The 23,448-nt window shown below is 44.1% G+C and overlaps 1 protein-coding gene across 8 annotated transcripts in view; it reads left to right on the top strand.

The window, feature by feature from the left end:
- LDLRAD3 (low density lipoprotein receptor class A domain containing 3) overlaps positions 1–23,448 on the top strand; it is a 157,748-nt gene that overhangs the window by 14,803 nt on the left and 119,497 nt on the right. Inside the window, exons 1-7 of one of the 8 annotated variants that reach the window (XM_031553507.1) lie at positions 4,047–4,234; positions 14,124–14,248; positions 14,942–15,166; positions 18,002–18,142; positions 19,085–19,160; positions 20,523–20,686; positions 21,807–22,078. The gene's annotated coding sequence lies outside the window, so the exon portion shown is untranslated. Of the gene's footprint in view, positions 1–162; positions 260–4,039; positions 4,235–14,123; positions 15,167–18,001; positions 18,143–19,084; positions 19,161–20,522; positions 20,687–21,806; positions 22,079–23,448 lie in introns of those variants that run through there. The other 7 variants (XM_031553510.1, XM_031553506.1, XM_031553513.1 and 4 more) reach the window with 7 other exon arrangements.

Consider the following 23,448-nt stretch of genomic DNA (forward strand, 5'->3'; position numbering starts at 1 on the left):
TTTGGATTAAACAAGAAAAAAAGAAAATGAAATGCATTGCTAATTTAGGCTAATGAAGATGGCTTTGGTTGGCATTCATCTCGCAGCTCTTACCTATAGAGGCAAATGAATGTTTGTTAAAAACCTGGTCTTGTACTTCTCACCAATTGAAATCATCCCTAGGTAAGAAAGAAGCTCTAGAAGCCAGGATGTGATTTTGTGTCCTATTGAAAGGAAGGAGGAACAGCAAGGAGGAATGTTTGGTGATCAGGCTTTGGAGGTGAGTCAGCTCTCCAGATCCACAAACCACTGTTGTCTGCTTTAGTTACTGAGGCTAAACAAAATGCTGCTCAGCACTCATCCTGCCAGAGCTTCACACTAAAGCAGCTGCTGAGTGGGACACCTGAGTCCAGAGCCCGCTGTTTCAACAGAGGGGAAAAAGAAACTGCAGGAGCAAAAAAATGTTTGCTGTTTGCTGGGAGTGAAGTCCCTATAGAGAGATGCTGTGCACAGGGCTGTAGAACAGCAGAACCCTCGCTTCCCCAGGGCTCCTCGGGCACAACCAGTGAAGCAGCAGCCCTACTTTAAAATGCTCACAGCAGCCTCGTGGGTGAAAAAAATAGCATTTGTGTACTTTCATGTAAAGTGACCATTTGCTTCCAGGGAGCACTCACGTGTGCATTATTCATAGTCACATAGAGGTGTAAGTGGTGCGTGAAAGCAGGGCTGCATTTCATCTGCTGAGTGAGGAGAAACAGAGCTACTTGTGTGTGTTTGTTTCTGATGCTGATTGGGCACTAAATTAAGAAGGAATGTAGAGGAAATTGAGCTGGCTTCCCTAGTATATCACGCCTGATATTGGGTTCAGAAAGGGTGACAGAATCTGAGCTTTTGCACACAAGCACAATGCCTGTGGCAAATGATAAGGCAGGTAGTATACCAATTCTGGAGCTGCAGTGACTGTCTGTCTCTTGTCCCTTCAGCTGGCCATCCAGTACCAGCCCAAGGCTGGCCCTTGTGCTGGCATTTCAGTCACTTCCTCACCTCTGTGCAGGAGCCCTGGCCCTCGGCGCACACAGCTCAGCTGTGCCTCTGCCGGGTGTTGGTGCTGCCTCCATCCGAATCTGCTGCACTTGTCCCCGGGTGTCTCACACAAAGGAAGCTGGGAGCTAATGAACCTCAGCCTTCTTTCTCTCCTATGGACTGTCAGTGCTGCTTGGTTTCTCCACGAGATAAATAATACATTCTCTTCTATGAATATTTCACCTCTTCTTTTTGCTGTTTTCTCATGTGGCGTCGTACTGTGCCAACCATCACTGTGTTCAAGCCAAAGCTGGGAAATTAAGTGCCTTCAGCAGTACTGTGCAAGTGTAATGCTGAACCAGCACGCGGGACTGGCTTCTGTTAATCCCAGTGTCTCCAGGCAAAGGTTTTTTTCTGAGCAGAGATCACAGAGATGATCACAGGGTGATCTCTGTGACTGCCAGATGGAAAGCAGGAGTCTGAACTGATGGAAGAACTTACCAACATTCCTCCTTTGATATACACACACCCATCTGAGGAAGGGCCGTGCAGCTGACAGAAGTGAAAAGATTGCTCCCAAATGAGATTTAGCAAAAAGGCAGTTGGTGGATTTATGAGGTGTACTCCAATGTGAAACTGTTGCACGAGTGGTGGAAGTGCAGGGCTAGCCATGGGACTTGTGATACCGTGTCTTATGCTTCTGCTTCGGGGTTGCTCATCTATAAGGAGTAAATGCAAACTGATTGAAATAAGGCTTGCAGCTGAATGAATGAGAGGAATTTCCCCCTCGAGCTGTCTTGAAGGCGATGCCCCCAGGATGCTTATCCCAAACCCAAGCTCCTGAGACAAAGGTTTCAGTCCCGGGGGCCAAGTTGGCCCTACTTCGCTTGCCCTTTCAGACTGCCTTTCATCCCAGCTGTGCTGCCCTATTCCTATCTCCCTGCCCACGCCCTCATGTCATTGTGTGGTACATGAGATGTGGGCTGGATGTCTGTGTTGGTTTTCCCGCTCCCCACCTCCACTTTCTCACAGATGATGGATAGGCTGCAAAACAGGCACCGCAGAACATAAATATGCTGGGGAAATTTCAGCATGTGTCACAACGTGGAGCTGGTGTCCCAAGGTCCCCCCCTGCAGCAGCTGCATGCATGCCTGGCTGGGCACTGCCACAGCCATAGAAAGATACAGCCAACAATAACGGTCTCCACATGGAGGGAGTGGAAAAGGGGACTCCAATGGTGGCACTGTTATAAAACAAAAGGATTCTGCGTGTATACAGATAGTAATTAAAATGCAGCAGATTTCTGGAAGCAGCTCTGTTTTTTAAGCAGAAATTTGCTTTGTATTGTGTGCGCTTTCTATGGCAGTAGAGGCTATGACTGGTGAATGGAAAAGCAATTAGCACCCTTTCTGTGCACGCATTTAATAGATACACAGTGGTACTGAATACAAGAGGCACTTTTGGCAGCAGCATCATGCTGCACAGAGACACAGTCCATACCTATGTGCTCTGTGCAATCAGCATCTCCTGCACACTGTGTGGTGGTTGCTCATCCACAGTGCACTGTTGTTCAGCCCTGTGGTTCAGCAATGCAGATGTGTGTGTGACTTATGGCTGAGCCCCGTATTTTTTTACCTGCAGAAGCCATGCAGTACTCTGGCCACCCATGCCACCAAAGCTGGGAAGGGAACCTGGGAGGTTCCTGCTGTATACAGCATGTCCTCATCTACCTGCATTTCTCCTTGTTTCCTTCTGCTGATGTTTTTCCAGCTGTGATGCAGTATTCTTTCCTATCAGTCCCCCTCCTCCCCTGTTGCATCATTAGTTCTTCTTCTAATGGAAACAGATTTCCCTGCCTAACCTCCTCATTACCAGAAAGGCCCCTTGTCCTTTATTTCAGTTTACCATATGTTACAGCACTTATCCAGTAGTCATTGTTCAGTGGCTCATTCTTAATGAAGTGTCTGAGAAAGAGAAAACCAAGCTCTAATTTCACCTGTCTCTTGGAGGAATCACGGGGCAGCCATGGCTGTGTCTTTGAAAGCAGGGTCTTGGGTTATGAAATTCTCAAACATTAGCTTGGTGTGGCTGAGCCAGAGCACAGAGAGCTGTGTGAGCCCATTAATCATCACGGGGCAGCTGCCAGCTCACTGACTTTAATTGGGGATTTTTTATATTTATGCTGTTTGGAGTTTTTTTGGCAATGCTGATAAAGGATTTCATTCCTCTCTCACGAGGCTGTGGGGAGACAGCAGAGGTGTGAGTTAATTCAGGGATGCTGAATGACTTGCTGGTTCTGGGGGAAATTATGTTACTCAGCATTGTTTTCCTTCTGAAATTGCTGTCTTGGCTGCATCTCCAGTAGTTTTGCATATATGTTCCTTCCAATTTCCTGTTCCTTAGACCCCTCCATCCTCGTGGCTTCTACTCCTGGCATTTTTATTGCAATCCCGTGGAGGTAAGCAGTCTCAGTGGGCACATCCTATTCTTGTGAGGAGGAAGGGATGGAAGCACATCTTAATGAGGTGAGGTTTTGGGCAATGTAGTATTGCCAATACAATGGAATGAAAAATTATTTCTCTGAACTCAGATCGTGACTCCAGTGGTATCTTTAAAAGGTTATTAGGCTTCAAAGAGCTCCTTTAGCTTACTGCCTTTTGCATTTACAGTATTGCAAGCTCATACTAGCAAGCATGTGCAAAGAAGTGGGGCTGAATGAGTGTCTACCCCAGCATACCCGTGCTGATTTCCATGGCATTAATCATATCTTTAAAACAGAGCTAATGTGAGGGTAATCTCTCTCCCTTAACACAGCTTGATGTTGCATTGCTTTTGCATGTGGATGCTTCATCAGTTCAATTTGCAGCCCTTTGTCTGCACTGGATATCCTTTGTAGGTCAGCTGCATGTGGGGAGCCTACATGTGTGCGGTGCTTAATTGGTCTCTCAGCTCTTTCCCATTCTATACTTCGTTTTGCTTACAGAGCTCATAATTTCCCTCCCATTTCTCCTTCCCAGGAGAGAAGACAAGATGATGATGATGTATTCTCACCTGATGGACCCTGCTGAGACAGTGATTTTGGCCGCGAGGGAGACATTGCAGATAATCTTGCGCTTTGCTCTCCAATCTTCTTTGATAAAAAGGGCTACGTCCTTCTAGTGATTTACCTTTTTCCCTGGGATCTTTGCTGAAGTGATGGCTGGGAAGCCCAGCTCTTCCTGCCCTGGCCAGGTCTGTAAATCAGTCTGGATTTGGTTATTCCCCAAGTCCTTCACTGCACATCCTCTCCCACAGTGCTTAAAGCAGTGCCATTAGTCTTTGCTGGAGTTTCAGTGGAAAGAAAGTAAACATGAAGGTGCTTAGTGGGGGATTTTGTAAGGTGCTTTGTTAGCTAGGTTTCCAAATCCTCCAGAGTTGGAAGGGATTTTCCAAAGGGGCTTAATTCCTTCTAAAAATCTTACCCTTACCTAATATATGCTAGTTAGCAAACAATACTATAGACTTGATATGACTTCATATGATGAATGAGAAGGGGCTTGTTATTGGAGTCTAGGGATAATCTCTTCATTGTTTTCATACACCTTACCTGCTCATACATTTGGGGGTTCTCTTCTTGAATAATACAGCTAATTGATTTTTTTAAATGATAATGAAGTTGATGCGCATCCTGGGAAAAGTGCAGAACAGACCTAGTTGATTAGTCAGATATTTTAAAATCTTTTTGGATTTCAAGTAGCAAAAGGAAAGGCAAACAATGAGATCTCACTTTGGATTTAATACCAGTGGAGGCCGTGGATGCAGTTCAAACTCTGCAAGGCTTCTGGAGGGAGAGTTTCACAAAAGACACTTTGTTTCCTTTGGAACAAATGCCACCAAACAGTGGAATTTATTTCTTAATTATTTTTCCAGGGCCCCTCTGTTTCCAACATGCTCACAAACACTTCACATAGAGATTTGCTTCTTTGGAATGGCATGAGGGGGGACCAGCAGTGGGGATTTGCTTTCTATGCATGACATGGTTTGCCTCGTCTGCATGAGCCCTTTCTTGTTCCTAGGATACACTTGCTTGACTTAATTTATGAGCTTGCTTTATTATTTTTTCCCTTTGGCTGAGATCTGTTTTGACTTTCCCACTAAGCTCCTTTCTGAGCAGGGGCAAAACCAACAACACTGAATTTATTTAAGTGGAATTAAAGGGCAGTCCTTGTGCTGAGGCTGAGGCTGAGCTGCTAAAGCATGCTCAGCCTCCTGAGGTGCTAAAGAACCTCATGTTTCATTCAAAAGCCAACTGCACTGAATAGCAGAGAGCCACTTCTAAGAACTGCAGTGGGGCTCTAACACCAGAATGAAAGATGGGGCTTTAGAAAGTGGTGTGATATAAAATAAAAAGAGAAAAGGGTTGATCAACCAGATTAGATTAAGGACCCAGTTAGTTTTGTTGCCCCAGAAGCACTGGAGGATGATGTAGTCCCTCTACTCCTGCAATAGTCACTATTGAAAATGGAGGAATTGTTAATGCTTGCATAAACATTGAGAGCCATTTTTATTAATTTCAGTTTACAATAATTTAATAAACATGAAATTTGCCTTCTTTACTAGTATTAGGAGTTGCAAAAAGCTTTTTTTTCTATGTTGAATCATCACCTTGAAAACTGAGCTGCAGTTTGTGTCTTTGCATATATTTTTCTTGTACATATTATGCTGTGTTTGTGTTTTCCTTATCCTCTTTTAAAATGAGAAGCAAACTGAAACTACTGAGGTAGCTGCAAGCACGGAGGGCAGTGTCCTGGCATAGTACCATTGTGTTGATGGGCATAGGGAACTTCCACGTGGGTGGGATATGCTTCTTGGTGTTGTTTGATTTTTCTTTTTTCCCATAAGAAAAGAGCCCAAGGTAGACCTTAAGTCTTTGCATTTTCCCCCTCATCTGTAGGCTAGAATTACTATGGGAAACACTTTAGGGAAACACAATTATGTCTGTTTATCAAAATCAATTTTCTCTGCCTGGTGTGGCAGGTAAAGTGAGTTAATGAAACTTCCAGCCCTACCCTAGAAGGGCACAGATATCTGCAGAGATCCAGCAACTCCAGACAGGCAAAGGCTTAGAACCCCTGATTGTGCCTGCAGGCAGTAGCTCGGAGATCAGAAACTGAAGCTCGTTGGTGGGGAGTGGCACAAGAAGTTGTATTTCCCACCGTGTACTGCGCCTGCTCTGTCGACTGCAGTAGAAGCTCATCCTCTGGAGTAGTTACTCCTGCATTTCCAGCTGGCACTAGGTTAACTTGAAAAACTAGCAGAGCCTTTATAAATCATCTCTGTAGTATTCTTCTGATGGTAAAGGTCCCAGAAAACTACTTTTCATAGCACCTTTTGTACAACTGCATATGCTGTAGGTTAAAAGTTTTTTGACCCCATCAGATGTTGGCTGTGTACAGCTGGGCTTCTGTTTGTCTCTTCTTATTAAGAAGATTGGAAGGGGAATGAGAGGCAAAACGTAATACATTAATTATCTTGTAATGAGGAAATCCAGTGTGGTCTCTGGAGTCTTCCTTGCATTTTCTTCTTTATCTCTGTTTTGCTGAAGTCTGTGCTGGACGCAGTATTCTTACAAGTACTTGAAACTGAAAGCACACAAAGTAACTGGACAGAAAACAAAAACAACAACTGACTTCAGTTCTACTAGATAGAGTGAATTTAGAGAGGTGATGACTGGATACATTGGTGTTTCCAGAGGAAAAAAGCTCATTCACTGCATTTGACTCGGAGAGAGAAAAACTCTAGTAGTTGTCGTCATACACGTGGTCCAGCTTGACTGCTGGAGTCCCTTATTCTTGATCATTGGCTGAAAGGGATTACATTAGAGAACCTAAAGCCAGCTCTCATTTGAGGCAATGCCCATATCATAAACCTAGGTGTAGATATTTTGGCCTGGCTAACAAAAAATGAAAGCATGGCATTATAGGCTTCGCAAGAGCTAACGAGTAAAGATCACAGTTCTGCACTTTGCACACAGCAGAGTGTGCCAGTGAGTCTTTGTTTAAGGGTCTTTTTATCAGAGAAAAACTAAGACGGATGGCAACCCCATGTCACAACCAGTCCTTTGCTTTCCTGAGGTCATCCTCCTAGCTGCTGATGGGTCACTATGATACTCAGGGATGGGCTGGGCCATGCAGGTGAAACTTTATCATTCCTGAGTTAGTTCTTCTAGGATTGGGCATATGAGTACACAGGATTTTTCATGGTGGGCCTCTGCCAGCTCAATCATCAGTTGGCCTTGAGGATGGGGATATTCAGGGATATTCAAAACATCTGGTCTTTAAGTCAAAATAGGTTATGGCAGTTAGAGGATTGTGGTTGTTCACTGGCAGGTGCCATTGGCCTTATCAGTAAGATGAGGCTCACTTTGGGCTGGGGTTGTTGTTTAGGCATCCTTTGTGGTTTTGGTTAGAAGCTATCTTGATGTCTTCTTTTGAGAGTTTTATCTGAGGAGCTCTTGTTATCTTTTCTTGTTTCCCTCTTCGATTCTTAGGTTAAAAAAAAAAAGAAAAGAAAAAAGAAAAAATTGTTTCACAGAAAGATCTCTATTCAGTATCAGTCTGGTGAAGTGTCTTGAGTCACACACACCTGCAGCAGAAGAAGCAGCTGATGTTTTCTCTTGTTCCTTCACTTTGGCATGCCTTTGGTTCACCTAGATAGTGGGATTTTTTTCCACATTCTTCTCCTTCAGAAATTCACTGCCTATCACACCTAATGACTTATTCACTTGTCAAACTTTTTTTTAAGTTGACCAATATCCTGCAAAGATAACACACTGGCCTTTGGAAATGTGGTGCCAGTAATTAAAATGAAGAATGCATTACAGTGGAAAGTAGAAATACGGGTCTAAAAGCCACGCTGCTATTTTTAGCGATGGGAGTAATTGAGGATTTTAGTTTAATAATTCAGTGCGGCTGAGATTAATAAATAATACAAGTTAGAAATGGTCTTTCAAGAAGAAGGATTTGAGGGGTGTAGTTAACAGTTTAATTTAGTATAGCCTGGAATATGCTGCCTGGGTCACTGCATAATAACTCAACAGGGTCCTAAGGCTTCTGAGCCTGTTTTGTAAAAGAAGGTACGTACAGCCTGATTGAGAACTGTGCAAAGTGAAGGAAGCAATCTGAGAAGAAGCCAAAAAGCTTGAAAATCTCAGCCTTGACACTGATTCCTGATGTAGTCTGTAGGAAGTTGCTTTGTATTGATGATATCAACTCCTGTCCAGACAGTGGCAACAGGGAAGGCTACAGGCTGCGGTGAGGAGCAGAGATGTGCATTTTCTGATACCTGCCTGACCATGAGCTCTCACAATGATGTGCCTTCTCTATGATTCAAGTTGTCCAGGATGGACCAGGTGATCCTCTCGTTGTTTGCCTCAACACAGAGTGTGGGGGAGAAGATCACCAACACTCTTTCTTCTCTGAAAGAGTGATGAGGCACTGGAACAGGCTGCCCAGGGAGGCGGTGGAGTCACCATCCCTGGAGGTGGTCAAGAAATGTATAGATGTGGTACTGAGGAACATGGTTTTGTGGGAATATTGGTGGTTGGTGGACTGTAGGACTAAATGATCTTGGAGGTCTTTTCTGATGTTTGTGATTCTATGATTCTATATTGGTGCAATGTGGCAGGTCAGAGAGTCTCAAATATTGCCTCTCACAGCAGAGGGTCTCCAGGAGGGAGCTCTCCCCAGAAGCAATGCACAGCTCTGGGTAGCTACAGGGGTTGAGATCACGTTTGTCCTTGCTCCCTCTCCGAAAACCCTTAGGGGATGTGAGGCCAGCTTCCCTGCTTACTCAACAGATTTCAGAGCATCAGAATAATTTTGAAATTAAAGAATAGCTTATATCACTAGAATCCAGTTGTGCATATCTTACAAACAATATATACACACTTTTCTACATGTAGTCCCACAGAGTTCATGACCTCGTTGTCCTTGCAAGCATTCACAGACTAGGTCCCTTAGCTCACATCAAGTCCTGCTCACGTGGTTCTCCCAGTGTTGAGACTGTGAGCTTCATATGTTTATATTCCTCAGCTCAATAACATTATTTGAAACTAAATAAACTTCAGACTTTCTGGCAGTGACTCTGATCTTCAGTCTAGAGCTTTCTACAAGCTCAGGATCAGCTCTGTGTAGCCTGTTGCTGGAATGGTTTGTTGTGTAATCCTTTAAATATCATTGGATATGTTTTAGGAGATTTGTTTTTTTTCCCCACAAAACTAAAACTGATAATGATCACATTCTCCATTTGAGATTTAAGGCCAAGGAGCCCTGAGGTGCAGTTATGAGGAAGTCTTAGAATTGTCCATTTTGCTACAGAATGGCGTGCTCCACTGAAAACAGGGAAGATGCTACTACCTTGCTCCCTTATAAGAGTGCACTCATTCTTGATTGTAAAGCAAACTGGAAATACAAAGTGCTTACTGATGACGAGAGCTTAGACAATTTATACCAACTTCTTTTTTTATGGTTTCTAGGAATGCTGTAAGTAGTGCTACTAAGCATAAGGTCTGTAGCATTCCCTCAATATTCTTTCTTATAGAGTTCTTCCTCCTATACGTAAAATTGGGCTGTAGTTTCTGGGTCCAGGTGGCTGTTAAGGTGCCCACAGCATCCATCTTTGTGGCCAAAACATCGCTGTGATTTTTCTCAGGTATGGACTCAGCAACTGTGATGCTAGTGTTCCCAGCCTTTGGGCTCAATTTTTTGCTGCTTCTGACTAGAATAGCCTCGAAAGAGCTGCATGTGGTATGCAGCAGAACTCGCAAGCCAGACAGCTCCTCTGTGCCCTGAGCTGGCTCCAGGCAGGGGAGTCCATTCACAGCTGTGTGTGGGCTGATCCCAAAATACTTCTTCCTTCCATGTTCGTGCCTTCCCACAAGAGCTGCCATCCCTGGTAACAATGAGGCTGTCATCCTGTTTGAGTATAACAGCCATGACATGATCAGAAACCAGCCTCCCAAAAGTGATTTTACTCCCCTGCCAGAAGGTAAAAACACTCATCAGCAAGATTCTGATTCAGCGAGATGCTTTAAGCATGTGAAAATTCCTCTGGGCTTCTTTCTGCTATGGTGTTGGTGTGGGCAGGGTTAAGCTCAGACGCTTTATCTTGTTGCATTCAAACAGACACTGGAAAAACCTTATTTCCTGTCTGTATTCTAGATGGGTGAGTTACACTGCAGATGTACATTATAGCTGGAATGCATGTGTTGTATGAAATGTTCTGCCCAGAATCCAAAGCGGTGATTATTCATATGGAAATTATTCATGCTTCCTCCCATTTGCTTTGCAAGGTTCACTGTATACTTCATTAATATCCCCAAGTTTCCATTTTCCCCTTGATGAAGGAGAGGAGCCAAGCCCACCAGGCCCTTTGACGTCTCAAAGCAGTGAATTAGTTCTCATAAAATGTAGAGTTTATCAACTTTTTCTGTATGACTGTTTCTCATTTTAGTTTCTAGTATAACTTGAAATTATATAGGAAGGCTGAAGAAGATAGTATTTTGTCATAGCCGCTCAGGCAGTAAGATCAATGAAACCAGTGATAGGAAGGAGGGAGAAAAACTGAGTCCTAAGTCTTTTAAAAGGAATCTTCCCTTCTCTCCTTACAGCGTCGTATTCAGTCATAGTCTGTTGGATGTACTGTAGCATTTGTTGGAGTGTGATTGCTTTTTAATATCTGCCTGTGGTTGTTTTTTTTTTCTCTAAAGGTAACATGTTTAGCTTGAAATATTATGATAAATTTCAAAGAAAATGATGTCTTAAGCTCAGAATCAATCATCTCAGCTTCTTCTAAATTAAAATTTGCCTAACAGAAAAGATTACAATCTATAAACTGTGTGTAAAAATCAGTAATCTGGACAAAGAGGCACTGTAGTAATCTTAGGGAGAGCTTCCAATCTTTTTTACAGTTCCTTACTGTCTAGAACACCTGATGAAGCTGGAAGCCACAAATACATTGAAAACAGCACAATGGCTTATCCAGAACAGCCCAGGGATTCTGGTTTATTAATTTTATCAACTTAAATCATATGATGTTTCCTGTGATTGCTACAGCAGGCACCCATAAACTCCACAGTGCCATGCTAGTCCTTCAGCACGTAAGTCATGCTGTTTCCATTTTATTCCCAGACCATGCTGTTTAACTGTTGCTCAGATTTTGGCTAAATTATGTTTTTATTTTATATGGTCTGCATTGCATTGCTTGCTGAAATAGCAAGTAGGACTTTATCAGGGAAGCAGGTAATAACCAATGTAATGAACCAGGAGCAGAGTAGAGCTGATGGATCACTAACCAAACAGCAGAAAAGGCTTCCTTTAGGCATGGCTCATTTAGATGGTGGTTGCAGGTGAGTAATGGGCAGGAGGGGCCTGCTGTTTCTAAGACATGGATGAAGATGGTAGGGTTGCATGGACCCTTTTGCTTTTGATCTTTGGATTGTGTTTCAACAGCTGTCCCCAATTGCAATTGCATACCTCTAACAAGGCAAGCCACTGAGGCATGTTTGCACCTCTGTTGGCTCTATGGCACGAGTGATAGTGTGAGGACAAACTGGGGCACAAAAGCCTGTGTGTGATGGTCTCAGGACCTCAGCTGACTTGTTGGGTTGGTCTCTTCTTATCCTGAAGAAGATGACTTTAGTGGTCTGCTCCCTGTTCTCAGGATCAACACATAGCCTTAACATTATTGCTAGTGTTAAATGGAAACCCGCTCATTTACCCAATGTTGATGTGTAAAGATGCATTAGAAAGTTGACTGTTGCCCTGCAGAGCTGTCAGTTGGAGCTTTGCCAGTGTTAGAGTGCTATCAGCAGCAGCCATGTAGCTCTTGTCCAGCCTCACTGTTGCTTCAGGCTCATAACACACAACGCTAGAGAGGAGAGTTTGGAAGGAAAATAACAATGCTGCTTTTTAAATGGAACTGTGTATACTCTCTGATTCAAACTTGGCAATATTCAGCTATGCCACTATTCATGTGTAGTACTTCTAGCCTCCAGTTGTTGCTGTACAACCTTGTGTAGCATACAGATCTTAAATATTCCATTGTATTATTGCAGCCTTCAGCACAGAAAAGTGTGTTTCTCTTTAATATTGCCATTAAAAAAAATCACCTTCAACTTACAAACATTCATGAAGCAGAAGTTCTGCAATGGAGATTTTTCACCACGTTTGTACAGATATTATGAATCTCTCTGCTCATTAAGTTTCTGAGACTGTTGATTTGAACTCCAATTAATTTCTGTAAAGATCACAAATCAAGTCCTGTCATAACTAGAGAGCGTGGTGCGATATCATTATTGCTTGCCTCCGAGTGAACCTGCAAAGCAAGGTGATCAATCCAGGCATAATTGCAGTGTCACCAATTAATTGTTCATGAACAACTAAGGGCTTTTTACACTGGCAGCCTGTCAGTCTCAGAAATTGCAAGGTGATGTGGCAGCCCTCAGGTGGGATGAAAACACCCTTTTTAAGCAAGTGTAGATTACTAGCAGCATGCTTTGCTTTTAAGGTTTTGCTGTGCTGCTGTAATTTTGCCATCATTGGACGGAGGTTTATTGCACAGTCTATGCCTTCTCCAGTAGAGTCAAGAGGATCAGTCAGGCTCCACCAAACACTGCTTCAGCCACATTTTGAAGCAGGTACTTGGAGCTACGCATGTGCTTAACTCACAATGAATTCCAAATTAGTCATACTTAAGGGTTCAATTTAGAATTACTCCAATAAATCCATCCTTGCTTAGACCCTATTCACACAAGTTGCAAGGGCAGGCAAACGCAGAAACAGCACCTGAGCTGCAAAAAGATCATCAGAGTGTACTTTCCAACGCAAAAACACAGTATGTTATTTGCAGAAGGCTTTAAAATATTTTAATCTCCTTTTAGAATGAGGGCTGGTCTGAGCATGTTTGTAACCATGAAGTTAATTCCATAGAACAGGAGTTAATTCCAGTGCTGATCTCTGTGGGCCTCAGTGTCTCCACCTGTAGAACGGAGCTAAGAACATGAGGGGCGATGGAAGGGGTTTCAGTGTAACCCATGTTACTTTGTAAACTCTGGTTTGATTTTGCATTGAACCTTTTTCCTTCCTCCCATATCCTGAACACCAATCATTCGAGCCTTAAACTTGAGGAGCGAAGGTCACTTTGTCATAACAAGACTGTTTAAAAAAAACTCAAATTATGTGATGTGGCTTCAGTTTAAATGCAGTTCTCAGCAAATTAGTCTGGTAAAACATCTATATTTGCAAACAAAGAAGAGCTGTGATATTATCCCAGTGGAGATCAGCGAAAGAATTTGGGGAATGCAAATGTTGATGATGGTAGTTCCTGTGCTATAGTTAGCCTGAGCAACCAGACATCTGCCCCAAAGCAGACAGACCTCTCTGGGTGCCACAAGCTGCTCACAGGACAAACGATCAATCCCCTTGTTGAGAGAGAAGTCGGATTCTGATGTCCCAGTCCTTTCTCAGACAAAATTATCACAGGGTATTTTCCCCAGAAAGACCGAGAAGATTCCCAGGAATCCTAAGTAGATGAAGACTGGAATTTGTACTGTATTTTCTGGGAGGAGGTTGTAACGCTTTCTTTTATTTCTCCTCTTTTTTAACCTGTGCCTGAGTTGGTAACTGATCAAATTTAGTAACATAATTTGGCCTGACCATGCAGATACATTCTCAGTGTCATTCCTTACAACATATAGGTCCCTCGGGTATTAGAATTATGCAGGAAAAACTCTTGCCATTCCTCTGACTTGAAAAGTGAAATTTGTTTCTTAATAAAAACAAACCCAACCCACCACTACCACCCCAAGCCCTGGTACCTACTGTTTTGGCTTTCTTTGCATTGAGCAGAAACACAGATTTTAAAAAGAACAGGAAAAGCTGCATGTCCCAAATGACTAACTGTGCTGCGTCACTTTGGTTAGACTGTTTTCAAGAAGCAGGGAAGGGGCCCATCAGATTGAAGTATTATCAACATCAGCATTATTTTTACTGGATTTGGAGACTCTTGAGAGTAAAATAAACTTTGTCTTAGAAATGACTTTTAATAAAGCCAATTCTGAGGTGCTTTTTGTTTTTTCTAGATCCCTGTTTGGAGCCAGCATCCTGCAGCTTCTGGTTGCTGCATGCCACAGTTCAGAGGCCTCACCTTCCTCTCCAAACATACCCACCAGTCAGAAAGTCAGAGGTGTTCTAAGGATTGAAACTAGTGAGTAGCCAGTCTTAATGACAGAGATAGGAATGGAAGAAGCACTGCTTGAAATAGACCCAGGAGCAAGCCTTCAGTATGGCTTCAATACTGCTGCTATCACGGCTGGTCCTTGCTTGGTTTCCCTCTTGTGGGCTGTGGGTAGACGTGAGCCTCTGCAAGAGGTTAACAGCCTGGAATTCATTAATTATCTGCTGTATGGAAATGAAAAAAAAAATCCGCTTGATGCCCTTACAAGAAGCTCTCAGTCCAGAATTTGAAGTTCTGCAAGCATTCACTGCAGCCTGTGCTGGAGCTGTAAGGCACCTCCCTCCCTCCTCTCCCAGCTCCATAGATAACTCCAGCAGGGGCTGACACTCTCCCGATGGCCACATCACTTCTCTTTAGGGTACTGAAAGCTGAACACTGCCTGGCAGTATTCACCCTGCTCCCTCATGGAGCTTTCAGTAAGGAAATCTCCAGGCAAAACAAAGAGATTTGAAAAGAGGTTTGAAGAGGTTCAGAATTTATCGTGTCCGCTTCCTTACAGACATTGTGTCAGACATCTTTTAAGGGAGCTGATTCAGTTATACAAATCTAAGGTGCTACTAATCACTTGACACTTCTCTGGCCTTTATACATAAAATTGGACTCAGAGCAGGGAAATTACTGGTGTGCCTGAGCACACATTCAGAATCCCATTTCCTCTGCTAGATGGAAAGCACTACAAGATGGTCCTCCTGAAGTGTGAGCTGAAGTGAAAGTACCTCAGAAGCAGGCTGCCACTGCTTCCTTCTTCTAGGTGGGTGTGATTTGTGATGGCTTTCCACCAAAATACTTTGTGCAGAGAGGTGAACGTGGGCTGAAGAAGAAACAGAGCACTGCAAAAAGATGTCCGAAGCTGTTTGTACCTTGGTGTTCAGGAGCTTGTGAGGGAAGGTGAGAGCTGATTAACCTTTTTATTTCATTTTTAATATTAAATGCTATCTTGTGGTGCTGCAGATACTGTTCTGAAACATCCAAATTCCAGATCTTTGTTTAAAACTTGCCTGCGTGCTTTATCTCCTTAGCAGCTGATGACTCTCGATAGGTTACAGAAATCATCTGCTATGATGATGCTCAGCCTGTGCCTCTAATGCCTCCAGTGTGTCTCACACAACCTGGCAGTAGTGTCCTCACATCTGCTGCTAGCGAGGCAAGCCGAGCTGATCGCACAGGCTGCAGGGAAGAGCAATGCCAAGCTGAGGAGTCACGCTCGCCTCCTTCTGCTTCAGCCAAGAAGGAAGAATAACACGCTCATTCCCTTCAGGCAGCTGGAAACAACAAGAAACCACAGAGGACCACAAAATCATCACAGAGCAACATCTGCCAAGGCTATATGCTGCCTCTAGCAGGTCAGGACACAAGCAGATGAAGATAACGCTGTGTGGCAGCTTCCTGTCAGTTGTTCTGTGGTTTGCTTTCACATGCGAGGAATTAGATGGAAGCCAATGCATGATCAGTGCTGACAGAAGAATATTTTAAAAGGCAAACAAACCCACAGAGCATCACACGGACATGCCTCTTCTCACGCTGTTCCCACCCCTCATACTGCTCTTTCTCTATCAGAGAGGCGTGGGAGCCTGGGAGCGACCTTTATGCAGATGAGGCAGCTATTTCCATCAAGCAAAGCTTCGTAATACAGAGAGAGCTTGGGAAATGTTTTCTTAGGTTATGATCTTTGAGGGCCTTTATTTCTATTTAGAGTCTTACTTTTGAATATCTAAATATATTCCGGAATTTTTATTTTTCTTTGGAGATTTCTCAGTTTAAAATATGCCTTCAGCCTGGTCCTAGCAATAAATAGGCCAACTTAGCTCTGGTGGAGAAAAAGCACATTTTGCAAGTCCATACCCATTGCAGGTATGAGGTTGTTTCTCTTGGAGCGGTCTATAAACCAAGTTCTGGACAAAACTTTCTAAGAGCTGGGAGATCATGTATTTCTGTAGCTTACAAAACTGGCAAAGATAAATGTGAGGATTATTCATTTCACGAAAGGATAAACATGGAAGTAGTATTAACATGTTTAACTTCTTGCAGGCAGTTTTTGCCTCCTGTATCCATGACTGCCTACTGAGGAAAGAAGTAGAAGGAAATAGGGGAAGCTGACCACTGTTCTCATAGCAGCCTTGGCACAAGCCAACAGCAAAAAAATCAGCATAAACACCTGTCTTCAGTCTCTGGCCCACAGCTATGTCTGAACTAGCCCTGCAGGCTTGTGTTCATCTGTCTGAACTAGCAGCCAAGAGATGTGCCTCTTCACATGTCCTTTGTTTCCTGTCATCACATGGGCAGCTTCTTGCATGGCTACAGGAGGTCTGCTCTCAAATTCTTAATTAACTATAATCTCACCTGCTGTTTAATTGTAGTATGGTCTAGTGATGGTGTAACCAGTAGCTGGGAGAAACGGAAGGCTCTGATCGTGCTCCCACTTTTGCTCAGTATTTGCTTTCCAGGGCACTCCTGGAAGCACTCCAAAAGCAGGCACAGCTGCAATTCAGCAAAGGCCAGAGTGCACAGCGTGTGTGTCTCCTTGGTGAATAGATTCACTGCCGTTCAGCTTTCCCCACGACTAAATGCATATTTAATAATTGCTTCTGCAAAGCTAAAAAAAAGGAAGATTGAGAGAGGGGCAGATGAATGTGACGTTAAGTAGCAGGTCCTGCTGTTGGAAAGTTGAAATGAGGTCTGAACCCACAATAAAAAGGAAACTGCCCACCTGTGGGAGGAATGTGGCAAGCTGTGGGGAATGTCAGCGCAGCTGCTGAAATTTCTTTGCTTTGTACTCGCCAGTTTGGGTCAGGCTGTGTGTTTCTGGAGGCAGCAAGATGTTATGTTTTCTGGAGGCAGAGCTACCTTTTCAGACCAAAATGTGGTTTAGGGGTTAGTTTTGTTTATTTTCCCTCCTACAAAGCTGTCTACCCACAAATAGCTCTCTCCTGAGAGAGAAATGAACGCATGGAGTGAGACCTGTGGTTTCCAGAGGCTGCTCTGGCTTGTCCTAGTGTTCTCAGCAGGCACAGTGTCACACCATGCCTTGCTGTCCAGAGCTGCTGAGCATTCAGTCCTCTGTGGGCTTGGGCTTGACGGTGTTGCATGTGGCCCCTGTATAGGAAATGCTTGTGATGGAACGAACAAGAGGGAGGAAAAACCAGTTTCAAAGAGACACAAGAATGTGGCTCAATGGACTGGATGAGACTTGTCAGGCTGTATCCCACCCTGCTGTTGCGTTGTTACTCGTGGTTCTAAGAGGTGAGGAGCCAGCCCTGGCCACTCTTCCTTTCAGAGGCAGGGGCTGCTGACACCTGGCTGCTTTGACTTGGGGAAAAGCCCAAATTCCCACACTGTTCTCTCCAGGCCCATGAAAGTGCCATAGGAGTCTATGTTTAAGCTTTAAAAAACAAAACAAAAAAACAGCAGCTAAAAAGTAGTTTTAAAAGAGCAGTGGTAATGAACAGGCCTTGCTCGCAGCAGGTGGCCTTGTCTTTTCTATGTAGCCAAATGTCAGAACTGCAGGAAAAAATACGTACCTCTACACAGTACACGAGCAGGCTGCAAGGAGCAACAGTCCTTACTGCTGGCCACATAGGGAGGGTGTCCCCATTCCAACCTCCAGATAATGTGGAATTGCAGTGCTAAGTAGTAACAGCTGAGATCTTTCCATTGGGAAGTAAATAAACAAGAGCCTTTTTTTTTTTCCTTCTCCCATCCCCTCCCCTTCCACACATGGTGCAGAAAAAGCAACCACAGTATGCTGGGGGGAAGAAAAGAAGAAATATGGCTCCTGCTGTAAAGGTCCAAATCAATTTTAAGATGACCAATTTCTCCCTGTTGGGGTGCATGACAAGCAACCACTTTCTCCAAGTGCTGGAAAAGGTAGGTGGTTTGGGTGAGCAGCATTGCCTGGGGTTTGGATCCTTATGCCCCAGCCTGGATGTGGCCCTGTAGTGTCCCTGGCCCAGTGCCACGCTCCTGTCTGGGGAGAGGCCAGAGGGTGTGCTGGGATGGATGTCAGCTCCTCTGAGCTGTGGGGATTCTTTCATCCCTCAGTGACTATCATTAGTCACCGGACCTGAGGGCATTGGATTCCTCTCCTGGCTGCTGATCCAGGTCATAATCACTTTTCCTGGGGCTACACAAGAAGACAACTGGAAATGAGTAGAAAGCTGGGGTCAAAGGAGGAAGAAATTCGATTCCCTAAAGAGAAATGTTTCTCTGCTAATGAAGTGTGAATCCAAACGTGAGGGAGGGGTTGAAGACCAGCAAGCTACCAGCCTGTGTTTGTTAAATCTGTGAGTGCTCTGGGATGTAATGAGGGCCATGGCCCACAAAGGGGTCAGCCATTGAGGAGATAATTGGCTGCATCAGGGTCACCCATCCTCCTGTGGCTTCTCTCCTCTTTCTCTCCCATTGCAGGAAGAGATGTGTTGGATAGGCTGTGGTGTGGCTCACAGGGTGAGGAGTGATGGATGGGGGCTGTGTGGATACCAAGTTGCTACTGATGTACAGTGAAAGTGCGTCCCTGCTGGTGAGGAGAGGCAGGGTGCAAGGAAACCCTGATGAGCAAAGCTGCCCCTGTGGGCAGAAGGACACACTTTGTCATTGGCAACCCTGAGGGATGCAGAATAAACCTTTCCCATCCCTCCTTGATCTGATCTTTTAAGAATATCAGCAGAGAGACAATACCAAAGGGATAGGAAAGGAGTGAGAACTCCTGCTAAAAGACAAGAAATAGATTTTCAAATGAAACATATTATTTCCATGGCTTCCTCTCCATCTGCAGAAGCAGACAAGACAAATATGTCCTTGCCCTCACAGGTGCTGGGCACCCATAAATCCCTCCCGCTTTAACGGTTGCTGCAGATGCTCAGTTCCTCTGCAAATCAGAAGTCAGGTAATAAATCTCTCTACCTGCATCTTTTTCAAACTTTGTAATTAAAACTCTGCTGTCTATTGCTACTGGAATCTGGAAATTAATTGTCATTAATACGGTTTGAGGCACTGTTGCTCAGATCCTTTTGTCCTTCAGGTGTGTGATGTGGTCAGAAATGTGGAGCATCGCTAAGCTCCTCCATCTTTCCTTTGCTTGTCAATATCTCTTAGATATAGAACCAAGCTGACTCCTTTCTCCCAGCTGCCAGGTAGCCATGGCCATGGCTTGTTCTGCCCAGCACTCAGTCATATGTGGTCTGCTGCAAAGCCTTCACCACCCTGTGTCTGCTCAAAAGCAGCTGGTTAGCAGAGCACATCAGCACACCCTGGGCCACTGTGGCTGCATTTGTAGTTTCTTGCCTGCTTTGTGTACGTTGTAGGAAGATTTGATTGTGTGTTCTGTTTTTACAGGCTATGCTACGCATACACAGACACATTCAAATGAAAGACAGTTGTGATTAATACATAACATTTTCAGCTCCTCCATCCAAAATCCAGCAAAAAAAAACAAACACAAAACTCAGGAGTAAATGCTCCCTGTTCTTTACCATGTGTACTTAGCTATGTGGAGCTGAAGCCACAATGCTCTGCCCATCTCTGATATTGAGGCTGTTGAAGAAAACACCTAGATTTAAGCAACAGCAAACAGGTTTCCTGTGTTCATGTAAATTGTATAAAATGCTTACAGGAAAATAAGCAGCAGTTGTTGTTTACCCATTGGTTCATATGTAGCAGTGTATAACCCTCTAGAGGCAATGCTGTCACTTTGGGAAGCTCTATGTTAGCAAGGTTATGTAGGAAGTGTATGAAAGAGGATAATAAAATATACTTATCTGTAGTTGCAGGAAACTGGCTTTGCTGGCACAGTGAGTCCCTTCTCTATATTCCTAATAATCTTCAAAATATTTGCCTTGTAGTAGGAAATGTCCCGAGAGAGGAGCAGGACAGTGTGGCTGTCCAGTGGGCAGCTCTGTAGGGACACAGGAATCACTTAAATACCTCAAAAGCAGGCTACTTTTTTCTTTTTTTTCTTAGTGACTAAAATGACTGAAAATGAGCAAAATGCAATCCTGGAGCTAGGGTTGCAACTCAAGTCAAATCAGCCAAGTCATGAATTGGCAGCAGTATGAAATGAAGTCAACAGCTGATCAAATCATCAAACAAGCACATACAAGATTTGTGTAATGAAGCCAGACAACATATGGCAAATTTTATGAAACAATGAGCATTGCTCTTCCTTACTCCAGCTACACTTCTCACTTGCCCACGCTTACTTCTGTCTCTTCGTCCTTAAAATCTTTGTTTTTTTTTTTTTTTCCCCTAGGAAATAACTGGAGAAGCAAAGGTAGCTTTGTTCTGATCTGGTAAAGACCACCTCTTGGTGATGGATCAGTTTGGTGTAAAATCGGCCAAGGAAATACTGATGCTTGCAAAAGGAGACAGTTGGAGTTTATTCTTCTTGTTATATACAATGCAATAGCTTATTAGGTAAGATGGAGGGCCAGAGTTATTTGGAGAAGTAGGTTGGGAAATCAGAGGAACGGTCTCATTTTCTAGAGAGCTTTGAGAAGGTCCTGATGCATTGCACCACAACTGGCTGCTGCAACTTCTGCCTTGGGCTCATTGCAGCCTGTGAGCTGATGTGATGCAGCCAGGGCTACGTGGGCTGTGCTGGGTGGTGAAGGAGCAGCAGCACAAGTCAAGCTGAAACATGAAAAGTGTGGAAAGGAGGGGTCAAAGGCCTGGAAACCTAATTGCTATGCATGCTGCAGCTTTGCTGGAGGTGTTTGGTTTGTGCCATATAATGAGACATCTCATAGTGATTAAGCTAAGGAAAGTAGGTTTGTGTCTAGGGGTAGAGAAGAGATGTGTGTGCACGATATTTATGTAATATATCCTCAGCCATTCTCAAATTCTTACTGGCCTAAACAGCAGCTAGCTGTCAAAAAATCTACTTCTTTTACTGAAAATTATGTTAGCTGTCTATGCATAATGTTTCTTCTCTCATCCAGGTGAACAGAAGTGCCACATGTGAGTGTGTGATCTCAAGGATTTAAGATTCCTGGGGAAATTCAGAGACAGAGAATTTAGATGCTATATATCTGCCTTTGTACTACTGATGTAGTTAAAGGCTTACGCTGTCATGGTGAAATACAGCCTAGCAAAGGCCCCTCAGCAGTCCTAACACTACTGAGTATCTTTACTCCTTCCAGTTTGTGTGTCCTATTTGTTCAATGTGACATGTTTATTACTAGTTTCAGTCTTACATGGTCTTACCTTATGGACTGTGGTGTAGAGCAGGAGGGGAAACTTAATGGAGGAGAGACAGACTGCACAGGATGTTCCCCCAGGGTTTTTCTGGGGGAAGGGAGAGATGATAGATGCAATTTTGCAGGTTGGCTTACGACACACTCTCAGCACTGCTTGCTGGAGAGCTGGGCTAAGTATGCTTTACCAAAAGAGGCTGCCATTATTTCCTGTAAGGCTGGGTTGCATCTTGGCTCCTTAATATTCAGGCTGTTCAGATCTGTTTTGGAACACCTTCTCAAAATTGCTCATATTTGCAAGTGAGAGCTGACCTTGTTCCCCTCCATATTGCTTTTGTCAGAGTGAAAACATCAGTGGAGAAAACAAAACAGCCCAGCGGGCTGCAAGCAAGTTATGCAGTGTGCATGTACCCATCCTGAGCTCCCAGGTGTTTCTGTGACAGCTGCACTCCTGGCCCAGTGGGCTGTGACACTTGCTTGTCAAGATATGTCCTGATGACACTTCCATACCAGGCCACGTTTTGCTGCCTCACATCAGCTGGATCTCAGGATCACATCCAGTGATGGGGATAATTCCAGACATTGTTCCCAGATTGCTGCGTTTCCTTCACAGGTAAGGAAAGATCAAGGCATCTTGATAGGTGGTTCCTGATGGCCACGGGCCCTGTGAACTCACTGGTGACCATTTGCGGGTGACTGTGATGGGAATCTGTTCAGCCCAGGTACTGATGATGATCTAAATGAGTTCCCTGCCCAAAGCTCTCTCCTGGTTTGGCACTTCAGGAAGTCTGGGCATGGGATCAAGCTGCACTTGAGCTGGTCAGATGTTTGGTGGTGAGACTGTTGGTGTCCAGAGCAGCCAAGTTCCTGATTATCTGCTGAGAATTCCCCAAACCTCTGTTCAGCTGTGGGATTTTAATTTGTATCAAAAAAGAGGGAAGACTGAAGGCTGGCTCCAAAACATGCCAGATGCTCAGTGAGTTGATCCATCGTTTATTTCTAGCATTTGTCATCCTGGAGTGACTCTGCTGTGAAAACATGAAAAAGCCAGGGCCCTGCTGACTGCAGGGCAGCAAACTCAAAGCTCAAAGACATGGTAATGAAACTAAATAAAATAAACAGAATGAAGGCAATAGTGCACTGAAGGCAATGTAGCAAGAAATGTTCAGGAAATTGTTGTTTTGAAGGAGTTCAGAAATCTGCTGGAGACTTCATATCTTACGTCCCTGTCTCAAAGACAAACTGAAAACCAGTAGTGATCCAATGCCATTGTTCCTGTTAAACAGCTTCCTATAGTGCATAAATTGGCTATAGCCCGGGTTCCCATCGTTGGGGTTCCCCTTGCCACCATTTGTACTGGGGGGAGGACAGTGATGTTGGAGTGCTCCCACCTCCCTGGCCACCACCACTGGGGCGGTTCTGAGGTCAGGCAGGGGACGCTCTCTTGTGCCCTCTGTGTAGCTCTCTGTGGGTGATCACTGTCTTGCAGTGTCCCCCAGTGTTTCCACTTCTCACTGGCATCACAGCCAGGCCCTAGGTTTTTCTTCTGTTTTGACACCTTTGCTACTTCCAAACAGTAAGGCCATAAATTTCTCCCCATCCTTTTTGCAGAGAGTGTGTAACCAGAGCTTCATAGCCTTTGGAGATGGATAGCCCTGTTAATAAGAAGGGTGAGGTGATGATGTGCTAGAAAGATCCCCCAGGGATGCATTTGCCACTTTTGGCACTTGAAAGATGATAAGCTGTTAGATAAATCTCCTGAAAATATCACTTAGGCCAAAGTGGGTTGGTCAAAGGTGGTCAAAAAGAGTTTGAAAAATGCCCCTTCAGACTTATGCAGTGACAGGTCAAAATATGAGACAGAAAACAGCGGGAGCAAGATTTTAAAAAGCTATGCTGCCCTGAAAAGGGCAGCTACATTGGTATGGCCACCCACTGCATCCCTACCCAACTGCCTGAGTTAATGCCATCTTCCCCAGTGTC

The sequence above is a fragment of the Meleagris gallopavo genome, chromosome 5 (genome assembly GCF_000146605.3).
Source record: "Meleagris gallopavo isolate NT-WF06-2002-E0010 breed Aviagen turkey brand Nicholas breeding stock chromosome 5, Turkey_5.1, whole genome shotgun sequence".
In the NCBI taxonomy this organism is placed as follows: Eukaryota; Metazoa; Chordata; class Aves; order Galliformes; family Phasianidae; genus Meleagris; species Meleagris gallopavo.